This window comes from Lissotriton vulgaris, chromosome 5, assembly GCF_964263255.1.
Source record: "Lissotriton vulgaris chromosome 5, aLisVul1.2, whole genome shotgun sequence".
Lineage (NCBI taxonomy): Eukaryota > Metazoa > Chordata > Amphibia > Caudata > Salamandridae > Lissotriton > Lissotriton vulgaris.
This window is the reverse complement of record NC_141693.1, coordinates 717,327,591-717,352,888: the sequence shown is the minus strand read 5'-3', so window position 1 is coordinate 717,352,888 and position 25,298 is coordinate 717,327,591.

Below are 25,298 nucleotides of genomic sequence, written 5' to 3'. Positions count from 1 at the left end.
TACCTACACTAAGTGTTTTCCTACTGTACCTTGCTAGTGAGTTGTAGTCAGGGTGTGCTAATCCCTTTACTCTACAACTACTAAGTTCAGTAGAACTTAATATGCTAAGCTTTTGATTTATATGTACCTAAGGTACTTGATGTGATCTTTCAATTTGATAAAGATTGCAATGGTAAAACAAACAGCAAGCTCAAATCCGCACCGCTGCACACCAATGTGAGAAGTTGGCCTGATAGGTAGTGTTTCCAATTCTGGAACCACTTGGTATCAGTCCAAACAAACCCCAAAGATGTCTGGTTGTAAGTCAACCTTGTTAGACAAGCTATCCTAGTGGTAGCATGGACTAAGCAGCCTTAAAGGCTTAACTTAAGAGGTCGTGTTAAGCGAGCTGTTTTACCACATACAATCCTGTAATCAAATGAAAGGACACCACACAAGTATATATTATAAAAATATATGTATTTATTTCTAAATTACTCCCCAGTACTCTTTATGAGGAAAGGGGCACAAGCGTTAAATCGAAAGCACAGTAAAACATATAAAGTTGCAAAATTATGGATGAGGGCGGGTGGCCACTCAAACCATATACTAAAAAAGTGGTATAAGTAACACTTCTCGAACAGTGGTTAGGCCTAGGGCCTAGAGATTCGCTGGGAGCAGTCAGGACTAGCAATGCTGAAGTCGGGAGTAGCCCACAGGAGACGTGTGCAGCACAGAAAGTGCGGCTCGCACCAATGCAATGTCAATGGTGCGTAAAAGTTAGATAAAGTGAATTAAAAGATACTTCCGCTGAACCTAGAGGAACAAAACTTTAGACACAGACCCTAGAGGTGTGTACCAGTGTATGTACACCGGCGTTGCAATGTTACCTCACCCACAGGCCGTGGGTGCACAGGGTCGAAGTGGCGTCGGGTTTTGACACGCAGGCTCTTGGTGCTTGAAGCTGTTGCAGCTGCAGGCGATGTGAAGCAGAAGTGTCCGGTGTGATCCAAGGGTGGATCGAAGTAGAAAAGTACCTGAAAGCAGAGGGGACAGAGTCTGGGTCACTCAGCAGTGACCAGGGTGGAACCAGGACGGAACCAGGCAATGTCGGGCGCAATCAGGTGGTTGTCGATAGGCTTCTCTCCGCTGTCACGTGGGCTCTGGGGCATCTGCGACATCCAAGAGCGGGTCACGATCTGTCCCACGTAGGCTCTCGCCGTCAGCACCGTCGGCTTCAAGATTGCAGCAAACAGCACTTGGCAAAAGCAATTCATGCGGAACCGGGAGATTGCTTATCACTCGAACCAGGAGGGTCAGAGTGGGGGCTCCTTTTCACAGGAGCTGGTGCAGATCTGGAGCAACCAGAAAAGCAAGTCGTATTTCGGTTTTCGTCGGCACAGGGGCCACAAGCCAGCTGGCAAGTGACCGGGCCAACGCGTCGAGCCGCCACAAGCAGAAGGGCCCCACGCAGCACTCGTCGAGTGTGGAGGGGGTAGCTTTGGTGCAAGTGTAGCTCGGGGTGCGGGCTTCTCAAACCCTGGTGCACAGCTTCGAGGATCACTCGTGGGCTGCACGGTCAGCCTCTCGTGGCCTTTTCAAGATGGCATGCCCCACGCTTCCGGTCGCCTCCACTGGTCTCAGCTCTGCAGGGACTGTGGATCGAGCTGGGAGAAGGCAGGCAAGCTTGATCTCGTTGATCTCTGTCGCTCGAGTTCCGGCGGGAACTGCAACAAAGCAAGGGTCGAGGGCTGGATGGTGCCTGGTTGCACAGGGTGGTCACTCCTTGACCACAAGGGAGATTCTTCAGTCTTCTGCGTTGAGTAGAAAGTCGAAGGGTCCAGAATTCGTTTCTTATGTTTCTTCAGGATGATCTGAGTTGCATTGGCACTGCTCCCACTCTTATTCGAATCTGGTGGGCTGGACATCCTGCTAGGTCCCCTCCTATGGGTGGGACCCAGGAAGGGGGTGGTTACACCCCTTTCCTTTGATCCAGGCCGCGCTGGGACAGGGGCTGGGAGGCCCCAGAACCGGTTTGGCCGGATTATGCAAGGGGCAGCCTTGTGCTCCCCAGGCAGTGTCTGGTTTCTTTGAAACCTCCCTACTACAATCCACTATCTCCTGTCTGGGGTGGTTTAACACCGCCCTGCGACAGGAAACCCTTTGTCCAGGCCTCCTCTGCCGAGTTTCGGTCAGCAGCAGGAGGCCAGACCCGTGTCTGTGGCAGGGGCATCCATTTTGTGGATCTGAGGCTCATTTTAAATCAACCGCGTTTCAGTAAAGTAACATGTCTTCTCCCTCTAGAAGGGTGGAATGCTACCCCCGTCGCCAGAACTGGCGAGGGGGTAGTATTCCAATTCGTATGACACCTTACACGACATGTTTTGATAAAGCCAAACCAAAGTTGCTATATAACCGCGAGGATTATAAGGCGCTTAAGAGTATATGGTATGGCATTATCCCGGATCAGCTTAGGGAGTTGTTCCCGACAGCTGCAGACAGGCTCAGCTCATGCCAGAGCTCCATCTCACATAAAACCACGCACTCTGCCTCCAGGATTGATGAGGCCTTCCATAGGAGTGGCTTACAGGCTATATATGTGTCCAGATATAGGTTTAGATATAGGTATACTATATCTAAGCAAGGGGTGATTACACCCACTTGCCCCAGCTGAGTGATCAGCCAGTTGTGTCAATTTAAGAACCAGCCAGGGGTGGCAAAAGCTATGCTTCAGCCCCTGGTAGGCCTTGGTGGCACCTATGCCCTGAGCACCTATAGTGCATGGTACAGGGGCTGACAAGGAGTCCATTTCCAAATGTGGTATGTACCTATAGCACATGTATTATGAATTTAGAGAGAGAACAGCAGGCTGGGGGTCTGATTAGCAGGCCCACAGCCTCAGTAAGTCGAAAAACAGTGAAGCAAAAAGCAAAAATTGGGGTGACCATAGGATAGCAGACCCTACTCTCCTACAGTCCAGTAAGAGAGATCCAGACGATGAGGTGATTATCTAAATGATTGGAGTATACCTGCCTTGAGAGGGCCCTCGTCCGGCTGCCGATTGAAAGAACTTCACCGATTCTGAATGGACCTCTCTCGAGCGACCTGTTGTCCTGACTGGAATCCCACAGGAATGCTGCATAGAGTAAGAGAACGATCGGGCGCTGGGGGAGGAAGACGAAGAACTGTCCGCATGGTCCGGTCCGGGTAAGATTAAGTAGGGCGTTTTTTCGCCTGATTGGTAGGATGGTTTTATCCATCTGATTGTTTGATTGATTGTATTGGAATCGGTATCTAAATACTGATATTGTTGTTGTTGTTCATTTAGCTTTGGTTGCTACTTGAAATATTGGTTCTCTTCTTGAGACGAGACATTCTCTGTTTGCAAACAGCGGCGAATAGGAACGTTTGTCTCTCTTTGCAGATAGAGAAGGGTAGGTAATGCAGACTTTTGTCCCCGTTGTAATCCGTCATGCCTACCTTTCTCCCCACTGATTGTTTGATATCGATTAATAATCGATTGTTGCTCTTTGAGATCTTCCCTGTCCACAAACAGAGACGAATAGGAATATTCTGTCTCCCTTTGCAGATAGCAAAGGGCAGGTAATGCAGACGTTTGTCCCCGTTGTAATCTGTCATGCCTGCTTTTCTCCCCACTGATTGATTGATTGACTGGACATTGTTGTCCAAGGAATTGTTTGTTTGCGGTATTTTCTGTTTGCAAATAACGTGGAATAGAAATATTCTGTCTAGTCTTTGCAAGTAGTAAAGGGTAGGTTATGCCCCTTTATGATTCGTCAGGCCTACCCACTCCCCACTGATTGACTATTTATTGGGGGTAGCTCACCTGGTCCGCCCAGGAAGCTGCCCTAATGGAGGGACATATGCTCCCCCCTCATTGACCATTTATTGGAGGTAGGCCATCTGGTCCGTCCAGGAGGCTGCCCTAGTGATTGGAGGTACATCATTTGGTCCGTCCAGGATGATACCCTAATGAAGGGACATGTGTTCCCCACTGATCAATAATCTAGTTCCACCCCTGACCATTTATTGGAGGTAACTCATCTGGTCCGTCCAGGAGTGCCCCTAATGAAAAGGACATATAAAAATATGAAGTGATCACCGTACCCTGTTAGCAGAAACTTTAGCTTGAAACACGCTAAGGAAAATAAGGTAAAAATAAAAGAAATCGGGCTAAGTCAGTAACCCCCTGATGAGCTTTCAACTTCACTAAAAATAAGAAACATTAGGAATAGTTCGTAATGAGAAATATAAAATGGCGAAAGCTTGACGGCAAGATAGCCACGAGGTAGCTAGGCTCTGTTGCCTATTCCTGCCCCAAACATGTCTGCCTCATTGCCCACCACGCCCAAGTAACGGTAACATGAAATAGATACAAATCAATAGATACCTACCCCCATTCCGGAAACTCCCGAAGTGCAACAGGTCCACGGTTACGCCCATCCGGAAGGCGAGGCCTCAGCGCGTGAAGAGCAGGGCCTGGCCGGCCGCCATCGGAAGGGAAGGCTGTAGGGCGGACGGCCCGAAAATGGTAATGGTCTCTCCTTTTCCCCTCTTCTGCTGCCCTGCGGGCCACGGGGGGGGGGATATCTTGCCTCAGCCACCGACCCCCCCCCCTCTCTCGCCTGATCCGGCCCTCATCGAAGACCGGAGCCAAGGCGAGGACGGTGGCGCTTCTTTCAGCTATAATGGCTGCAACTACACCTCTTTTCAATTATTTCTTGGACAACTCTGGAAAGTTGCAGGTGGTCCCACCAGCGGCAACGCTTGAGTTGCAGGTAGTCCCGCCACATGACGAGGGGGGGATGTCTTGCTGCCTCCGACCCCCCCCCCATCTTCATTGCCTGGCACGGCCATACCAAAGCGCTGGAGCCGAAGAACGGCGCGGGGTCGCTGGAAGGGGGAGGCGGCGCGAACGAGCCTTCCCCTCCTCCCTCCAGGTGGAGGCTTCCAGCGACACCCCAACGCTCCTGCTTGAAGAGGGTCCATATCAAAAAGCGGGTTTTCTTGCCCGGGACGGGCACACGCCCTGTGCTCCTCAACCTTGAAGATTCTAAAAGAGCCGGGGGGGCCGACCTCTCCACGAGGCGCCCCCCGCCCCCGTCCTCCGATGGAGCCACGAGACGTCGGCGCACTCCTGCCTGCGCCAGCCTCAGTTTGGAAATGACTAAAATCCCGCAAAGATACAGATTTGTTCAGTTCCGGTGGAACACCAGAATGACCCGGTAGGAAAGATTGTTGCCTCCCTCCTCACTTTTGACTGATGGTTCATATCGCTAGTCTGTTACACCATTGCGAAAAAACTTTTTGAACTACCAAAAGAGGTTCTGATCCAACCACGAGTCAGTAGAGGCATTCTGACTATACTGGGACCTGCCTGACCTCGCCCAAAATGGCGCCGATACAAAATGAAACTTTCAAACTCCTTGTTGCACCCTGATTGCTCAGCCTTGATGCTCCAAGATATGTATGCATTTTTTGGACAATGAAAGTCGATAAGATGGATAGTGATTATGTGCTTGGAAAAGAAAGCGATATAAGATGGATATTGATTATGTGTTGGAAGCAATGAATTGGTATAAAATAGGCACTGATTGAGCATTTGGACAATGAATTTATATACGTTAGGTATTGAGTAAATAGTTGGACAAAGATGATATTCTTGAAAGCTTGAATTCTTGACACGCATTATACTCGCCCCCTAAAAAAAGTTCGATACGATTTTATAGCACTGCTGCACTTTATGAAATGAATAGCCACCGACTTCGTTCCTCTTATGCACAGTTCCAGTCTGCTCCGTAGCCGGCCCACTGGGTTGTAGGCTCGTATTTGTGCGCCAACATTTCTTTAATTAAAGGTTTATTGAAAAAGAAAGTATAATTGTAGCAATTGCATTAATGAGTTTCGAATGTGTTACCACTGTCTCCAATATAAGCGAAAAATAAGCAGCTTTATTAAGGTTAAAGGTTAAAAGGACCCGATACTTAGCGGCTACATTATGTATCACAGGCAGCCGGAAAAGTGTTTTAGACGCCCTTGAGCGATATCACAGAAATGCCACCTGACCACCACCCTTGTACATGACCTAAAAGGCCACGATCGAGTGATTTATGTAGATACGCAGACCATCAATGATTATCTATCTAACACTACTGGTCCCTCTGGGCTTAAAACGCCGAGATGATAGAGAATGGACCCCGTGGAGATAGGTCGAGTATGTGGTAGGTAAAAATCTTTTCTTCAGGTTTTGCGCGTTGATGTGTTTTGAATGCTGCCCCCACCGCCTTCTTTCTCCTCCCTTCTGCAGGTCACGTCGGAACATCGGTTGAAGTATGGAAGGGCGATAATCGAACGACCGACAAAAGGAGAAAAAGGGGATCTGAGCATAGTACTTATGTTAACGAGTTTTTAAAGACGTAGACTTAGACATGACTGTTCCTCCTTAGAATGTAGCGACTGGGAGGATGGACTGACATAGAAACTTGATGGGTTAGTACTGTATGACAGAATTTGACTCGAACCAGCACGCCAGATAGTGCAACTATGACGTTTTACTAGATAGGGAAAGGACAAGGAAAAGTTCCGGGGTAAGGTTCACCTAGGCACCACCCATCTGGAAAAGTAGGAATGATGTTGATGTTCAAAAATGTACCACCTCCTTCTCGCACTTTTATAGATATAGCTAAGCTGTCCTACTGTTCTCCCGATTAATGCCCTCCGTTGCCTCAGCCTGGAGAACATTTCCGCCAAAGGGAGAAAGAGGAAAAATGACTCAAAGATCCCACCGTGAGTAGTAGCACAACCAGGTTAATTCCTGACCAACTGACTGAGGTGTAAGTATTAGCAACCGAGAACATTCGCAAAGATAGCAAACGAGAGGAAAAGGAAGAAAGGTAAAAAGAGCTCAGCACGTAGATAAATAGGATACTAAAAGATGCGCAGCATGCAGAAAGATCTTTTTGGCCGATAACTGTTTTATGTTTTGTCATGAACCTTTTTGTATGAAATACATGTACTGTCTTTCTTTGAATGAGTTTGTGTGTATGTAATGTATGGGTTTATGTCTCCCCTCTGTTCGCGTCTCTGTGTTACCTGACCCCTGCTGTTCTGTGTTGTGAGCGCACTAAATGACTCATCACTGTACACGTCTCTCTCTCTCTCCCTCTCTATCTCCCTATCTCTCTCTCTCTCTACATGTCATACGTGTACCGAATGGCTCGTTTAGGTTGCGGACGACTCTCACTCTCTATGAGAGTCTCCCTATTCCCTCTTCCTTTTCGTGGTAAAATTGTGCCCCGTCGGCACCAGCCTAATTGGGTTCCTTTTTTTGAATGCAAAGGTGTTCAGCAAAATTGACAGAAACTAAAACGATTGTGACTTGCCATATTACTACCTCTCCTTTCTGCAAAATAAATGAACTTGAATTGGCTAAGAAAGAAAGGGCAGGTAAGACGACTGATATCCCCCAATCTGGGGACTACATGTCAATGGCTTCCTATTCTTCAGTTCGTTAGAAATACGATCCCCAATGCCCAGACTGATCCCCCATGTCCAGGTTGCCCCACCCTTATGTACTCAAGCGAGAATGTTCAAAGCGTCCCCGCTTCTCCCATTGACCCCTGCTCCATATCAGCTACGCTCGAGGTATAACTGATGGCCATGATTAACTGTCGCTCCTCGATGAAAGTCCGTTTACCCCCCCTCTCCCGATGATAGCACCCCCGCCCTGTTTGAAAGGGTTAGCCAGCTCTGAAGGGAAATGATTAGACTGTTAAGGCTCGGGTCAGAAAGACAAATCTCCGCTGGAGGTTCCGCAATGTTGAATTTGGTTAAATGCGCAGTTGATAGGAGTCTGATTTCTCTCCATTTGTGCCATGAATAGACGATGAATAAACCTGGCATGAACTCAGTAGGAATGCCGACATATACACTGCATGGTAATAAACTTCTGACTGTGACCGATGAACGTATTTCCCAAGTGCGTAGGATTGAAGGAGGAATTCACATGCATAAAAAGTCTTCTGCCAGTTCTCTAAAACTTGTTTTTACCCATTCAAAGATATACGACCACCGGAGGAGAAGGGTCGGACGTGGCGCACAGCCTGGCTGCAGATCTTGAAACACATGTGACCTCGACCAAAGATGGAGCTGCAGAGCAACAAGATACGGGACGAGACAGCAATATCAGACGTGGAAAATAAAAGGATGACGGGCTGTCCTGAAGCCCTCTGTGTTGCTAACCCACGTGTGCCTGAAGTCTTCGTCCCCCTTTTGGGGCCCGATTGATGGGCCTGCTTGCTTGTTTTCCTTCGCTCCCTTGGTCCCTTGATGTGAGCAGGAAAAGATTTGACCCCACTCCGCCCTCTCCTACCTCGAATATTCAACAACACTAAAAGAAAAATGCAGGTGCCGAGCATAAGGCACCCCTAACAAGGACTAATTAATAAAACAGGACTGTGGTCTAACAGCAGAGGACTGACCGCACCCTGCAACGCGTAAGGATAGATCCGAGCTGGACCTATAGCTCCACCGCCGGTGCTCAACAGCGCCAACGAAAGGATACGGACTAGAGCCTACCAGTGATGGCTCACTGCTCAAAAGACACTGTGACGAAGATATCATGTATTGGACTGAATTCCTCCCTCAACCACTTGGTATTGTTTTCAAAATGTTTGTCGGTCACCTTTTTGAGCTGTTCAGTGATGAGAAAGTCAGAACCATTTATACTGTGTAGTACGCTGCACCCTAGGCTTATAGTAACCCAACAAATGTAAATTTCTATATATATATTGCATTCTGCCAATCACATCGACTGCCCATGGTAATATGCAATCTGCTAGTATTGATAAGTTTTCATCAACCACATGTTTATATGTACACCCATCGATTAGGAAATGAGCTTTCTTATGTAAAAAGCGGCGACTGTGGAAATTAGAAAAATTTATGTACATAAGCAGCGTTCATTTGCCTTTTTCCATTCCCCTCCCTGTAGGCACCATGAATACCGTGAAACATTGACCGCATCATTCCGCCAGTAAAAGCCCGTGCCCATATGTACATGACAGCCATTTTAGGCACCATGGCCTTTTGCCCGCTCGTTGGAATCCCCGGCTTCCCTCCTGCGCGACCCTGCTCTGAAAGGCAACCCTCCTGCTTGACCCACGCAAACCCCCCCCCCATTTCCTCTTGAAGAAGCATCCTTCGCCTCAGCTGACATAACCCTCCCCAGCTGTACCTGACTGCCCCCGCTCTCTCATACACGGGTCATAAGATCTCTCTCTCTCTCTCTCTCTCTGCGCAACTCTGTCCTTGGGAGTCATGCCCGCGCCTGACCAGCACCTCCTCTCCTTCCATGAATACCCCTCTGTTGATAAACCATCCCTCCGCGCTTGATTGTCCACGCAGCATGAATACCCCTCCTTTGATGACCCCTTCCCTCGAGTCCGACTGTCCACACAGGTCCGAGGCCATCGCCTAAGCCGGGAGATACCGTTTATTGCCCCTTATTGTATGAAGTCACTCCTCTTCAAAGGACCCACTATTGATCAGGGCTTCCCCACCCCCGGGGATATGATCAGGCGCACACATCCTAAGAATCGGCAGAACACTCAGCTGCGTGATCACCCCCCCTCCTCTTATCGGCAGGTCAAGGGCCTCTATTGTGGGTATATGTGGGGTGGGATTGACACGAGGATTACGGGGATGTCTTTTTCCTTGTTTCACAATGTCGTTATTGTAATAAGGAATGTTTTGTAAGGTATAAAAGGCGATGTCTCAGAGAACTTGTTAGAGCATCTCCCGAAAGACACTGTGTTTCGTGTCCGAAATGACAGGCTCTCCTCATGAGTAATAAATCCTGTTCTTGTGATTCCTGCCTCCAGCGCCCGTCTCTTTATTTGATAACTAATCAGAATGGGAACTAAGAGGCGACTTGCGCCAGCAGCCCGGGCATCGATAGCAATATGGGCACGATTTCTACACCTCATGGGAAAAGTCCAGCCCGAACTGCCAAGCCATGTCTTCCCTGGACCGGAAAAAAGCTTCAGAGGACCGGTTTCTGGCATTCCAGCCGTCTTCAGCCCGGCTTGCTTGAATCCAGTGGCAAAGTGAGCAAGGGACTCACGTCTGAGCATACCCTGCCACACTTATGGCGGCCAAAAGCGGTACAAAAGGGGGTGGTGATGGACGGAGCATCTGAATCAATCAAACACTCACACCCAGTCAAAAGATCTGGGTTTAATCCATCACCGTTCTTTAGCCCACTCTGCCACCCCAGTTCAGACATGGCTATATGCAAATCAGTCTGACCCAGTGCCTCATGGGAACAGTCCAGCCCGAACTGCCAAGCCATGTCTTCCCTGGACCGGAAACAAGCTTCTGAGGACCGGTTTCTGGCATTCCAGCCGTCTTCAGCCCGGCTTGCTTGAATCCAGTGGCAAAGTGAGCAAGGGACTCACGTCTGAGCATACCCTGCCACACTTATGGCAGCCAAAAGTGGTACAAAAGGGGGTGGTGATGGACGGAGCATCTGAATCAATCAAACACTCACACCCAGTCAAAAGATCTGGGTTTAATCCATCACCGTTCTTTAGCCCACTCTGCCACCCCAGTCCAGACATGGCTATATGCAAATCAGTCTGACCCTGTGCCTCATGGGAAAAGTCCAGCCCGAACTGCCAAGCCATGTCTTCCCTGGACCGGAAACAAGCTTCCGAGGACCGGTTTCTGGCATTCCAGCCGTCTTCAGCCCGGCTTGCTTGAATCCAGTGGCAAAGTGAGCAAGGAACTCACGTCTGAGCATACCCTGCCACACTTATGGCAGCCAAAAGCGGTACAAAAGGGGGTGGTGATGGACGGAGCATCTGAATCAATCAAACACTCACACCCAGTCAAAAGATCTGGGTTTAATCCATCACCGTTCTTTAGCCCACTCTGCCACCCCAGTTCAGACATGGCTATATGCAAATCAGTCTGACCCTGTGCCTCATGGGAACAGTCCAGCCCGAACTGCCAAGCCATGTCTTCCCTGGACCGGAAACAAGCTTCTGAGGACCGGTTTCTGGCATTCCAGCCGTCTTCAGCCCGGCTTGCTTGAATCCAGTGGCAAAGTGAGCAAGGGACTCACGTCTGAGCATACCCTGCCACACTTATGGCGGCCAAAAACGGTACAAAAGGGGGTGGTGATGGACTGAGCATGATGCAAATTGTTACACTTTACCAGCAACCATCCCCGAAGTTTAAAAGAAAATTTGCCATATGGGCAATACCTTAGGATCCGGAAAAATTGCCAAGACCGGCAAGAATATGAAAAACATGCTGAAAAATTAACCAACAAGCTTATCGATCGCGGGTACCCCAAAAAACTTTTACACCGCTCTAAGAAACGGGCATGGTGGACTCCACGGGAACATCTGTTGGAGAAAAAAACGAAAAAGAAATTGGACCGAATAGTTTTGGTCACCACATACTGCCCGAATTCCAACATGCTAAAAAAAGTGGTGAATAACTGGCACTTGGTTAAAAATCTAAGTGAGGAATTGAACAAGCCCCCACTTTTCGCTTTTAAAAAAGAATCAAGCCTAGCCAATAAATTGGTGAGAGCTGCACTCCCAACTAAACCACTCACTAATTTGAGGAGCATGATGGGCTTACCCCCAGTTATGGGACACCATAAATGTGGAGGATGCAATTGTTGTGAGTCCACCGAAGAAGGATCAACATTCAAGTACAACGGAATAACATGGAAACATGAGATGTTTACAAATTGTAAAACATGATCTGTTATCTATGGAATTAGGTGCCCATGCAACCTCCTATACATTGGGAAAACTAATCAGGAGGTCCGTTTAAGAATCCAGCAACATAAATCAAAGATAAAACGTAAGGTACCCAATGCCCCATTAGTCAATCACTGGCAAATGAAGAATCATGGAGAAAATGAACTACGATGGACAGTAATAAAAAAAGTGGAACAAGATCCGAGAGGAGGGGACTTGGATGCCAAACTGTGAAAAAAAGAAGCATCAATGATTGTAAGGTTTAATACAGCTATAAATGGACTAAATGAACTCTCTGAGATGTTGAAGCTATAAATATCACAAAGACAGAATCCAGCATATGACTCATGAACAGGTTCCCTATCCAAGATGGCCCCCGATGAAGGAACAATATATACATCTTTCCAAAAAAGCATGTCGAACAATTCACAAGCCAACTGCATGACCACGATCCATCTAGGCACATTGCATCATAAGGATTCATAAGTTGAGACCACAAGCGTCAACTGCACACACGCTAATCACAATAACAAGAGAAAATGACTAGACAAAGATGGCGGCCGCATTACACAACGAAGTCATGTGACTTCAGAAACAGGAACTAATAGCGCTACAGAGCAATGCGTCCCCGAGCGTGAGACGGGACTCAGCCGGAACACACGGCGAACGAAAGGTACGACCCATTAGGGAACCTAAAGATACCGCTACTAATGTCTGTGTTCATAATAAACAAAAAGCAAACCCTGAGATGCTCTCTCCCTTGGTTCCTCCAGGCGCACTGTGAACCTTCTATTCAATCGAACAGAATTCAAACTACAGTGTTTGCGATCAACTAAATCGTAAGACCCGCAACCCCCCCAAACACTAAATGCGCGGTGAACCATAACACAAAATAGGTCGCTGATACATTTTTTCATCATTTTCTTGCTGTAGAACTAAAGAGAAAGATTAACACCTTCAAGTGAGTATGTCTCCAAGCATGTTTGACAGTGAGTGTTGTCATTTTATGACTTATTTCAATAGCGTGCACATTTGTTATATAGGTGGTCCCGCTCCGCGGACGTGACGAATTTATGAGGCACATCCTACTGACATTTAGAGAGGTAAGAAGCAGAGAAGTGGGTGTTGAGCCCAAAGCAGCTTATGTAATTTAAGACCACGCACTAATAGAGGTTCCCCCTGTTTCTCATTTACAGTCTATGGTCCTGACGAGAACCCCATATTTAAGGAGTTCGAAACGCGTAGACCTTCTCAGATAACGTTCTCACGTTGAAACCATAAGAAAATTGAACAACTCTTTGACTACAGGGATTTATATTTACAAATGAGATTTTATGGTTTCTGATTCATGAAGTGTATATAAATTGTAAAAAAATATATGTTGTTTTAGACTGTTAGTTGAATGAATGTTTTGAGTATGAATGAAATGTCTTTCTGTATGAATGAGTATGAATGAGATTTAAGGAGAAAAGTACTTTCATGTTCGTTTTTGTAATGTGCTTCACTAAAATGTTTTGTTGAAATACAGAAATGGTAAAAAAAGAATAAGAAAAGAAGAAAAGTGTAAATAAAATGCAAATTTGAAGTGATCAACTCTATGATTAGAATCTTCCTTGCATATTGTTTTGTTCATATGTATAGAATGAAATAAGTCCTCTGAATTATTTGGCAGTACTGGCATTTATTTTTGTGATACTATTTAAAGCAGGGTTTGGCCTTACTGCTTGGGAACCCATACCCAGTGGTGATCAGTAATTGTATTAGTAGGCAGTTGCCTGTGTGGTAGCCCCTTCTCTACGGAAGTGTGGTGACTTGTTCGTTGGTGAATTATATATTCTCGCTGGAGAATTAGGAACTTGGTCCTGCGTCGGTTTTTCCTTCGTGGAGTCATTGTTTTTTGAGTGTTTGTGAGTGAGCGTGTACAGAGTTCAGGAAAGTATGTCAGAGAATGAAACTTTTGCCTATAGCGAAGATCATATAAAAAAGCTGCTAGCCGATCCACCGCTCTTTGCATCACCCTCTTTAAGTGTACCAGCACAAAACCAAAACGAAACGGAAAAACTCTTGAGACTAAAGAAAAAACAGATACAAACAGACCTACATGGCCATTTCCTGCTCCAACATTTGAGAGCAGGAACTATCCCAGGAGGTCTACAGATAAAAAATATACCTGTAATTTTCACAGAAGACCCCATTTACAAAAAGGGATATAGTTTCATAGAAACAAAATGCAGTCGGGACCTAATGGTCCTGACAATTGAAACAGCTCAAAGGTTATCTAAGGTCCAATTGGAGGAAATAGAAAAGTTACAAACAAGTATTACCACCAACGAACTTATATCTGATGCTAAAGGATTATTGGACAAAGTTGAAAAAGAAATCAGTGAATTTAAGGACTACACCATCAACCAAAAAACAAATCAACTTGAAAAAGATCAAAAAAGTTTTAATATAGAGAAGGTGTATCCGTATCTCCAACAAGACTTCTATTCACGGCCGGACTCTCGAAGATATCTACAAGAGAATCAAGGAAGATCATTCCAAAAGTACATCACCTTTTCCGATACCTCATCGTCAGGTAGTAACAGTGAAGGAGAGAATACAGACCCTAGAAGAACTACCAACAGAAGAGGCTCCTTCCAACAAAATCAACAGGGCCCTAATTCTTTAGGGAGAGGTCAGACAAAACCAAGAGGAAAACCAAGATATACACAGCCATGGGAGATGTCGACCCGACGTCAGAATTACAAAAACTGACACCTTCACTAATTTTCAACATTTCAAATAAAGTTTTGACAAAGGACGAAGAAAACATACTTCAAAAGGGCCTTACTTTTGTTCCTTCCAAAAGGACTGATTTTGTGAAACTCAAAACGGAAACTATAGAATTTTTTCGCAAAATAAGGTTGAAAACATATTTTTCAGAAAACCCTATCAATACCAACATGGAAATTACTGGACTACACACCAAATCCACTTTTTGCCCTCCAAACCACAAAGTACCAAAGGAATTACTAACATTTGAGAGAACCATCCTCTCAGCGATTGGTGAAATGGAGAAAAAGACCAAGTGGGTCAAATACAACATCACGAAATCCGAGTCTGCAGCATTAACACACTTATCAAAAGACACATCTGTAATAATCAAACAAGCAGACAAAGGGGGATCAATTGTGATATGGGACCGTCAATTATACATCAACGAAGTCAAGAAACAACTGAGCGACACCAATTGCTATCTCAAGCTGAATAAAGACCCGACAATGGAATTAAAACATCAATTGCATTCCATCATTGATGAAGCTTTTCAAAAAGGATTCCTTGGAAAAAAGGAATTTGAATATCTGAAAATGAAACACCCGAGAATTCCACTCTTTTACGTACTACCGAAAGTGCATAAAAATGCCAACTCTCCACCCGGACGACCCATAGTGTCCGGATGTGAGTCCCTCATGGAACCAATTTCCAAATTTGTAGACTTCTTCTTGAAGCCATTTATCCCTGATGTAAAGTCTTACATTAGAGACACAACCGATTTCATCAACAAACTACAGGATGTGAAATTTGATAAAAGGTGTGATTGGTTGGTTACAATGGATATAACATCCTTATATACCCAATACCGCAAGATGAAGGACTACAGATTCTTAAATATTTTTTGGAAACCAGAGAAAAACCAGAACAGGTCCCGACAGAATTCATCATACAGCTGGCCCAGTTTGCACTCAAATACAACTACTTTCTCTTTGATGGTGATTTCTATTTTCAGACAGGAGGAGTGGCTATGGGCTGTCCATTCGCCCCGGAATTAGCTATCCTCTTCATGTCAATCTATGAAGACAAATTCATTTACCAAGACAACCCCTTTGGACATTTAATCAATCATTGGTGTCGTTTCATTGACGACGTGTTCTTTGTGTGGTCTGGCTCCGAAGAGGAACTAAAGCTTTTCAATCAGTGGCTTAACAATAGAACACAAGAGATCAAATTTAGTCTCATATACTCAAAAAACAAAATCCCATTCTTGGATGTTGAAGTATACCCTTCGGACGAAGGAGTTTTGATAACAACCCTACACAAAAAAGAAACCGACCGGAATAAATTGTTACACTTTACCAGCAACCATCCCCGAAGTTTAAAAGAAAATTTGCCATATGGGCAATACCTTAGGATCCGGAGAAATTGCCAAGACCGGCAAGAATATGAAAAACATGCTGAAAAATTAACCAACAATCTTATCGATCGCGGGTATCCTAAAAAACTTTTACACGGCTCTAAGAAACGGGCATGGTGGACTCCACGGGAACATCTGTTGGAGAAAAAAATGAAAAAGAAATTGGACCGAATAGTTTTGGTCACCACATACTGCCCAAATTCCAACATGCTAAAAAAAGTGGTGAATAACAACTGGCACTTGGTTAAAAATCTAAGTGAGGAATTGAACAAACCCCCACTTTTCGCTTTTAAAAAAGAATCAAGCCTAGCCAATAAATTGGTGAGAGCTGCACTCCCAACTAAACCACTCACTAATTTGAGGAGCATGATGGGCTTACCCCCAGTTATGGGACACCATAAATGTGGAGGATGCAATTGTTGTGAGTCCACCGAAGAAGGATCAACATTCAAGTACAACGGAATAACATGGAAACATGAGATGTTTACAAATTGTAAAACACGATCTGTTATCTATGGAATTAGGTGCCCATGCAACCTCCTATACATTGGGAAAACTAATCAGGAGGTCCGTTTAAGAATCCAGCAACATAAATCAAGGATAAAACGTAAGGTACCCAGTGCCCCATTAGTCAATCACTGGCAAATGAAGAATCATGGAGACAATGAACTACGATGGACAGTAATAACAAAAGTGGAACAAGATCCGAGAGGAGGGGACTTGGATGCCAAACTGTCAAAAAAAGAAGCGTCAATGATTGTAAGGTTTAATACAGCTATAAATGGACTAAATGAACTCTCTGAGATGTTTAAGCTATAAATATCACAAAGACAGAATCCAGCATATGACTCATGAACAGGTTCCCTATCCAAGATGGCCCCCGATGAAGGAACAATATATACATCTTTCCAAAAAAGCATGTCGAACAATTCACAAGCCAACTGCATGACCACCGTCCATCTAGGCATATTGCATCATAAGGATTCATAAGTTGAGACCACAAGCGTCAACTGCACACACGCTAATCAAAATAACAAGAGAAAATGACTAGACAAAGATGGCGGCCGCATTACACAACAAAGTCATGTGACTTCAGAAACAGGAACTAATACCGCTACAGAGCAATGCGTCCCGAGCGTGAGACGGGACTCAGCCGGAACACACCGCGAACGAAAGGTACGACCCATTAGGGAACCTAAAGATACCGCTACTGATGTCTGTGTTCATAATAAACAAAAAGCAAACCCTGAGATGCTCTCTCCCTTGGTTCCTCCAGGCGCACTGTGAACCTTCTATTCAATCGAACAGAATTCAAACTACAGTGTTTGCGATCAACTAAATCGGTAAGACCCGCAACCCCCCAAACACTAAATGCGCGGTGAACCATAACACAAAATAGGTCACTGATACATTTTTTCATCATTTTCTTGTTGTAGAACTAAAGAGAAAGATTAACACCTTCAAGTGAGTATGTCTCCAAGCATGTTTGACAGTGAGTGTTGTCATTTTTTGACTTATTTCAATATAGGTGGTCCCGCTCCGCGGACGGTGACGAATTTATGAGGCACATCCTACTGACATTTAGAGAGGTAAGAAGCAGAGAAGTGGGTGTTGAGCCCAAAGCAGCTTATGTAATTTAAGACCACGCACTAATAGAGGTTCCCCCTGTTTCTCATTTACAGTCTATGGTCCTGATGAGAACCCCATATTTAAGGAGTTCGAAACGCGTAGACTTTCTCAGATAACGTTCTCACGTTGAAACCATAAGAAAATTGAACAACTCTTTGACTACAGGGATTTATATTTACAAATGGGATTCTATGGTTTCTGATTCATGAAGTGTATATAAATTGTAAAAAAGAATATGTTGTTTTAGACTGTTAGTTGAATGAATGTTTTGAGTATGAATGAAATGTCTTTCTGTATGAATGAGTATGAATGAGATTTAAGGAGAAAAGTACTTTCATGTTCGTTTTTGTAATGTGCTTCACTAAAATGTTTTGTTGAAATACAGAAATGGTAAAAAAAAGTATAAGAAAAGAAGAAAAGTGTAAATAAAATGCAAATTTGAAGTGATCAACTCTATGATTAGAATCTTCCTTGCATATTGTTTTGTTCATATGTATAGAATGAAATAAGTCCTCTGAATTATTTGGCAGTACTGGCATTTATTTTTGTGATACAGTTACAACTTGGGCATCAAGGGACCTGGTAGAAAGGATATACCTTGCAAGATCCCAGTTTGAATCATGGGGAATATCCATATTACGACACAAGCGTCCGAAGTGCCCCTATCCCCTACAATGTAACATACGTGATCAAACCAAGGGGCAAGAGAGCAGAGGGCAACTTACCTCCTGTCTACACGGTGCCCGGGCCTCCACGCCAGAGCCGTTTAGCGCAAGTCGCAAACCACAATCAATCGGCCTCCATCACGCCGACAGAACGGATTGGTCCTGGATACCTAACATCCTGAGCAACAAAGCTACCTAACCCAGACACAAACTCCCTCTTCACACCGCGAAACGAGATGATCCTGCCTAACTTAAGAAAGAACTCTATAGTTTCAATCTGCTCGTGGAATGTGCACGGCTTTCGAGAAATGGCCCAAGATCAAGAAACCCAAGCCTTTTTCCGTTGACAGGACGTCATTTTGATCCAGGAGTCATGGAAATTACAACCAAGCTCGATTCCAGGGTTTAAAGAACACCAAATTTATGCAGAAAGCCTATCTAAGTATGGCCATCCCCGCGGACGATTATCAACATACGTAACCTATAAATACAATTGGACATCTGAGGAGATAGACGTGGGCCTGAAGTGGGTTCAAGTGACCAGAATTACCGAAGCACCCTTACCGGGGATTGAACCGTGGAAGATATTGATATTCAATGTTTATATCCACCCTGACAGGAAGACACAAAAAGAAAAACATGCAACCTTGCTGTCACTTATTAAGGTCATGCAAAAGACCTACTCGCAATACCCACTGGTTATCTCCGGGGATTTTAACAACGCCCTTATAAACCAAATCAAGGCGAAGGTGAAGACGGACGCAAACGGCGGTGGGAAAAAGTTAGCATCCAGCCTAACAGAATATGGACTGTCAATCTGGAATGGGAACACAAAGGGGGATAGGCCGGCAGCCGTCACATATTTGAGCGGCAGGATCCATTCAATAATCGACTACTCCATAGTAAGCGACGAGTTAATCCCCAGCATCAAATCATTTGCTATAGAACATCGAGTTGAAAGTGATCACTTTCCCCAAATAATAAGCCTGAACTTTGCACCAAGCACGGCACCTATAACGACCTCCTTGTTGCATCATCATCAAACTTTAACTTGAGGAAACTGGCGTGGAGAGGGGTTGGAAAAAATCACGGACGCAGTTAAAGCCCACATGGACAACCTAAGAACACAAAAGAAGGAAGACCGAGTATCCAACTGGGAGCAAATGATCCAGGTCCTGCAGCAAAAGTTTCCAGCAAGGCCAGGGATTCATAGAAATCTCAACAACAAGAAGGAGCCTTGGTTCAACATGGACCTAAGAGCAAAAAAAAGAAAGGTCGCAAAGGAGGCTCGCGCTGTCGTAAGACAAAAAACATCGGGGTCAGTGGCAAACAAATCCAATTTAAGAGAAGCCAGGTGCATCTACAGGAAAGCACTGAGGGCAGCAAAGCATCTACATAAATAAACTATCTGGAACAAACTTCTAACTGCAGGCAAACACCCTAACAGCCGGGACTTCTGGGGCATCATAAATGAGCTTACCCAAGGGGCAAAACTCGAAGAAGAAGCTGGGGTTGATGCAGAAACCTGGACCAGACACGTGCAAACTCTATACAGCAGCACAGTGTCAGGCCACGTCAATGGCTCAGGGGCGGTCAAGGACAACACGGAGGAACTAAAAGGTGTGAACTACAAGGAATACAGGGAATCAGAGTGGGAAAAACTCCAGAAGGGGGCCAACAGAGCCAGACGACCTAACCACCAAAAATGAACTTATGATGATAATTTTAAGACTAAAGTCAGAGGGTGCAGCCGGACCAAATGGGCTGCCAAACGCGATTTTTAAACATGACCCGGACTTGTGGTCAGAGACCCTAATGCCCATGTTCAACCGATTATACAAACAAGCAGATTTACCGCCTCCTGGAAAGGCAGCATTATCCATCCCATATTTAAGCATGGCGATCACCGCAAACCCACAAATTTCAGACTGATATCCTTAATCGACGTAGAGGCCAAACTCTACGCCTCCTGCATCTTAAGGGAATTACAAGCCTGGATATCAAAAACAAAGATCATGCCAAAATTTTAAACTGGATTCAGGCAAGGAATGGGAACAATAACGAACCTCACTTGCCTGTCCATCCTAACGGACATAGCGGTAGCAAAGGGCATCCAATTATATGCCTGTTTTATAGACATTAAGTCTGCCTTCGATCGGGTGAACAGAGAGCGTTTGTGGAGAAAACAAGAGAGCTGGGGGTTGCCACACCAACTTATAACAGCTATCAAAGCCCTACACCACCACACCTGGGCAAGAGCGAAACTGGGAAATGGAGGCAATACTACCAGGAACATCCAAACGCACCAAGGACTAAAACAGGCTGCGTATTAGCCCCCACCCTCTTTAATCTTTTTCTCTCTGACCTCACAAGCGCAATCGAATCAGCAGACAGCCACCTCCATCTTTGGCAAATAATCCAATACACTATCTACAATATGCCGACAATATCGTACTGTTGAGTAAAACGCCAATCGGACTACAAAGAGCCATCAACAAATTAACATCGTACTTAGAAAGGGAAAGCCTGGAATTAACCAAAGAAAAAACTAAAGTGGTCCCTTTAGTAGACCCGCAAAAGTTAAAGTACAAATGGATGGCTCAAGGGACAATAGTGCAAGAACAAGAGTACTACAAGTACTTGGGAATAACAATATCGAAAGGTGCAAACTACAAGGATCATAAAAAAGCAAAAGCTCAATCTTTAATTTTTGTGCACCGATCGCTAAAAGAAAAAATGGATTGCCCAAACCACAACCGTCTATTAAAAGTAATGGCAGCGCAGATTATGCCCACTCTATCTTATGGCCTAGCTACATGGTGTGGCAAGGAGGCCGATCTCTTAAACGAGCTACAGATTAGAATTTACAAAGCGGTCTTCAACCTTCCAAAATCCGCCTCTGCCTCACAAGTCAGGCTGGAATTTGGTCTGCAAAATCAGAATTTCCGGAGCATGAGCGGCTTCGTGAAACTCTGTAAGAAACTTCGCTCTGCAGACCCAGATACACTGGACTGGCTAAGCTGGGAGGAAATTAAAAAACGGGGGGAAACTGACACCCCGAACACCTGGGGAAACTATCTTAAACTCTGTGTGGAAAAGTTGGAGATGGAATCAGTCTGGAAATCTGGGACAGACAGAGCAAGCCTAAGTAAATTAGCCAACTCAGCAGCAAAAAGGAAATCCTTTTCGGAGGATAAAGAGTCATTGGCAAAAAGTTGGCATGGCTGGACTGTTATGAACTCGTTTACAACTCCACAAGCATATCTAGTAGCCCACTTCAGTGGCCATCTCAAAAAGGCTTTTATAGCCTATTGGATGGGGATGCACGTCTCAAAGGACCTCCTCCGTCCTGGAAACAGTCCCACAAGACGAAAGAATGTCACCTCTGTGGGTACAAAAATGAAACCCTCGTCCACCTTTTCTGCATATGTCCGGCCCTGATAACTCAGAGACGCCTTCTATTGAAACCCATTCTTAACGCATTAAACATCCGTTCTTGCAGACAGGCAGTTACAAGCTTATGGCGAACAAAGTTGTACAAAAGGGGGTGGTGATGGACGGAGCATCTGAACCAATCAAACACTCACACCCAGTCAACAGATCTGGGTTTAATCCATGACCGTTCTTTAGGCAAGGGTTAAGCGTGATCCATAACATGGTGGATAGACCCTCAAACGTTTGTGTCCAAAATAATGCAACTTGTGGGCAAGTCCACGCCAGGTGGAGAAAATCCGCGCCCTCCCCTCTACATCTGGTGCACCTGTCCTTTTCTCGGAGGTGGAATCTGTGGAGCCCTGCAGGGGTATGATACAGCCTATGTAGGAATTTAAAGTGTATCAGTCGCAGCCTACTTGTTCCCTGTGACAGCTTCGGTGTGAGTGCAGCTGCGCTCCCATTGTTCATCAGAAAGTGTACCCAGTCCTGCCTGTCCTTGTTCACAGTCGGTGGCTGCGCTGCTTGAGTGTGTCTGTAAAGCAAGGACACCGCATGTCTAGGGGTACCTTCTGTAAAAACATCTGTAGTGCTTCTAATGTAGGCGGTTCCTCTGGAAAGGCCGGAGTCGCTGCTTTCAAACTTAGTCGAAGTCTGGTGTAGAGGAATTTGTCCATAATCATGGGTGTGTGCTGGTTAAAGAATTGATCTAAGGTGCGGAATCGCCCCACAATATATAGATCACCCCAAGTGGAATATTTCAGGTTTTCCAGCATCTTGCGACAGATCCCTTCCTTTGTGACGGCCAGCAACGGATTGCATTTCAAAGGCATATTGGGAGTATAACATCGGGGCGTTCAGTTTTTGGGCTATTTTCCGCTAGGCTATCACCACACAGTCTACCGTGGATGGATCTCGCCGGCGTTCGTTAACCTACGTGAAGAGATAAGTCGACCGGGGGGTCGGCACCATGTTGCCGTCCTCCACAGCAAGATGAGGCATATAAGGTGGCGGGTGGAACCAGTATGTTGCAAAATGGGCTTGTGCACAATAATAATAGTATTCAAAATTGGGCACATCAAACCCTCCCTGACAATAAGGCAGTATCATAGTGTTAAGGCTTAGCCGCGGCTGTTTCCCTCCCCAAATGAGTCTGGAAAGCTGTGTTCTAAGTGTTTTAAAAAAGAATCTACTGGGGTGGTACGGGATGTAGGTATAGTAGTTTGGGCAGTAGAACCATTTTGATCAATGAGATCCTCCCTGCCATAGATAAGGGCAAATTCAACCATTTAGTAATATTATTGGCAATTTTATCCATGACTGTGCCGTAATTAGCTCTCATTAAGGCATCTTTATCTCTAGTGACGTAGATGCCAAGATATTTGACTTCTTCCATCTCCCAAACCAATGGATAATCCAATTGGTGTTGCAGGGTGGCGTCTGTTAGGGGTAAACTGCCGATTTAGACCAGTTAATCTGAATGCCGGATATGGCCCAGAATTTGGTGATTTCTCTGAGAACAGGATTTAGATTTTCATGAGGTTTGTGAATATATAGGATCATGTCATCCGCATAGAGGGAGACAAGTAACTGCCTGGCCGGGTAAATCCATGCCTTGTCATTGTGGTGTTGGCGCAGCTTTGCAGCGAGAGGTTCAATTACCAAGGCAAATAGGATTGGGGATAAGGGGCACCCTTGGCGCGTTCCCCTGGAGATGGAAAAGGAGGGGGATCTTGCGCCGTTTAGGAGCACCAATGCTATTGGCCGATGATAAAAAAGTTGGATCCACTGGAGGAAAGAAGTGGGCAAGCCCATGTGGCCCAGTGTACCCATTAAGTAGTCCCACTCCAGGGAATCGAACACCTTAGTGGCGTCTAAAAACACAGCTACTGCAGAGCTATCAGGGTCAATATCCTGTATGAATGAGACCAGAGTTCTGAGATTATAAGCTGTAGCTCGAGTCGGTATGAACCCCGCTTGGTCGGGCAGTACTAATTTTTGCATAAGGAGGTTCAGTCTGGTCGCTTTGACTTTCGACAGGATTTTCATATCGCAATTCAGTAGGGATAGAGGTCGGTATGAATCACAGCTTGTTGGGGGTTTCCCTGGCTTGAGCAAGGAGGTAATTACTGCTTGTCGCATAGACTCCGGCAAGCAACCTTCTTCTTGCGCTGTGTAAAAGACTTCCTTAAGGATTGGAGCAAGGATATGGACATACATTTTATAAAATTCGATCGGCAACCCATCCGATCCCGGGGCTCTTCTCGATTTCATGTGCATTATAGCCTCTGTTATCTCGTCTAATTGAAGTTCATGATCTAGAAATTTTCTTTGGGTGTCTCCCAGCCATGCCAGGGCCGTATCATCTAGATAGGACGACAGGTCCAGTGGGTCCCCTCTCTGGGTGGAATACAGTGTGCTGTAAAAGCTTTTAAAAGTATGGAGTAGGTCAGGGAGGTTTCTGCAAAGTTTGCCCTGAGCATCTGTTACTGTGGTAACATAATTGGAGAATTTAGGTGGCCGGATTGCTGTGGCGAGCACCTTCCGCGATCGGTCACCTTCCCCATACACTCTACCCACATATGGTTTGCCACGGAACTGGCCCTCTCTATGAGCAAGCTCCTCATATTCAGACATAGTGTCACGCATCTTGGCCCTTAGGGCATGTTCGTAGGATTCGCAGCAATGTCATGTTCCAACTGTTTGAGCGTCTGTTCCAGCCTATTAAGATCATGTCGCAGTGCCCTTAATAACCCTCCACCCCTAGAGATACACCATCCCCGAACCGTAACTTTGAAGGCTTCCCATACTGTAGTGATACTAGGGACTGAAGCAATGTTACGCTCAAAAAGTCTTGAATATCCTGCTCTACGTCCGCCTTAAAGACAGCGTCCTGTAAATGTAGGGGATTGAGGCGCCAGCTTCTATAATGGGATTGCTGCATTGGGGTTTTTAGGTCAACAAGTACAGGGGAGTGGTCGGAATATGTACGTGCCAAATGTGTTGCCCGCACTATCCAATGTGCCATTCCAGCTGATTAAAAAATATAGTTTAGTCGGGCCCAAGAGGAGTGCACCGCCGAGTGGTGTGTACCTTCCTTCCCAGTGGGATGCATGTGCCTCCAAGAGTCTACAAGGCAGCTGTCTTTCGTGAGGTCTTGTAGTACATTACAGGTGTTGGTGTAGTGGGCAGGGGATGTATTAGACCTATCTTGGTGTGGAGGCATTACAGTATTGAAATCTCCCCCCAAACAACATATGTGGTACCCAACTCCTGAATCCTACTCCAGAGCTGAAGGAGTGTATGGGGTTCATCATAAATGGGGCCGTAGTAGTTGGCGAAGAGCGCATCATATGAATTTAGTCTCCCCCACAGGAGACAATAACGGCCTCCAGTGCCGACTCTGTTCTTCCCAGTACAAAAGATAAACCTTTTTTAATTAAAATCGCAACTCCCCGGGCATACGTAGAGTAAGAAGCAAAGGAGCGGTAAGTGGCCCATTGTTAGAAGTTGGCCTGATATATGATGTCTCCAATTCTGGGGGTACCTTGTATCAGTCCAAACAATCCCTTATGGTGGTGGTTGTAAGTCAACCTTATAGACAAGCTATCCTAGGGGTAG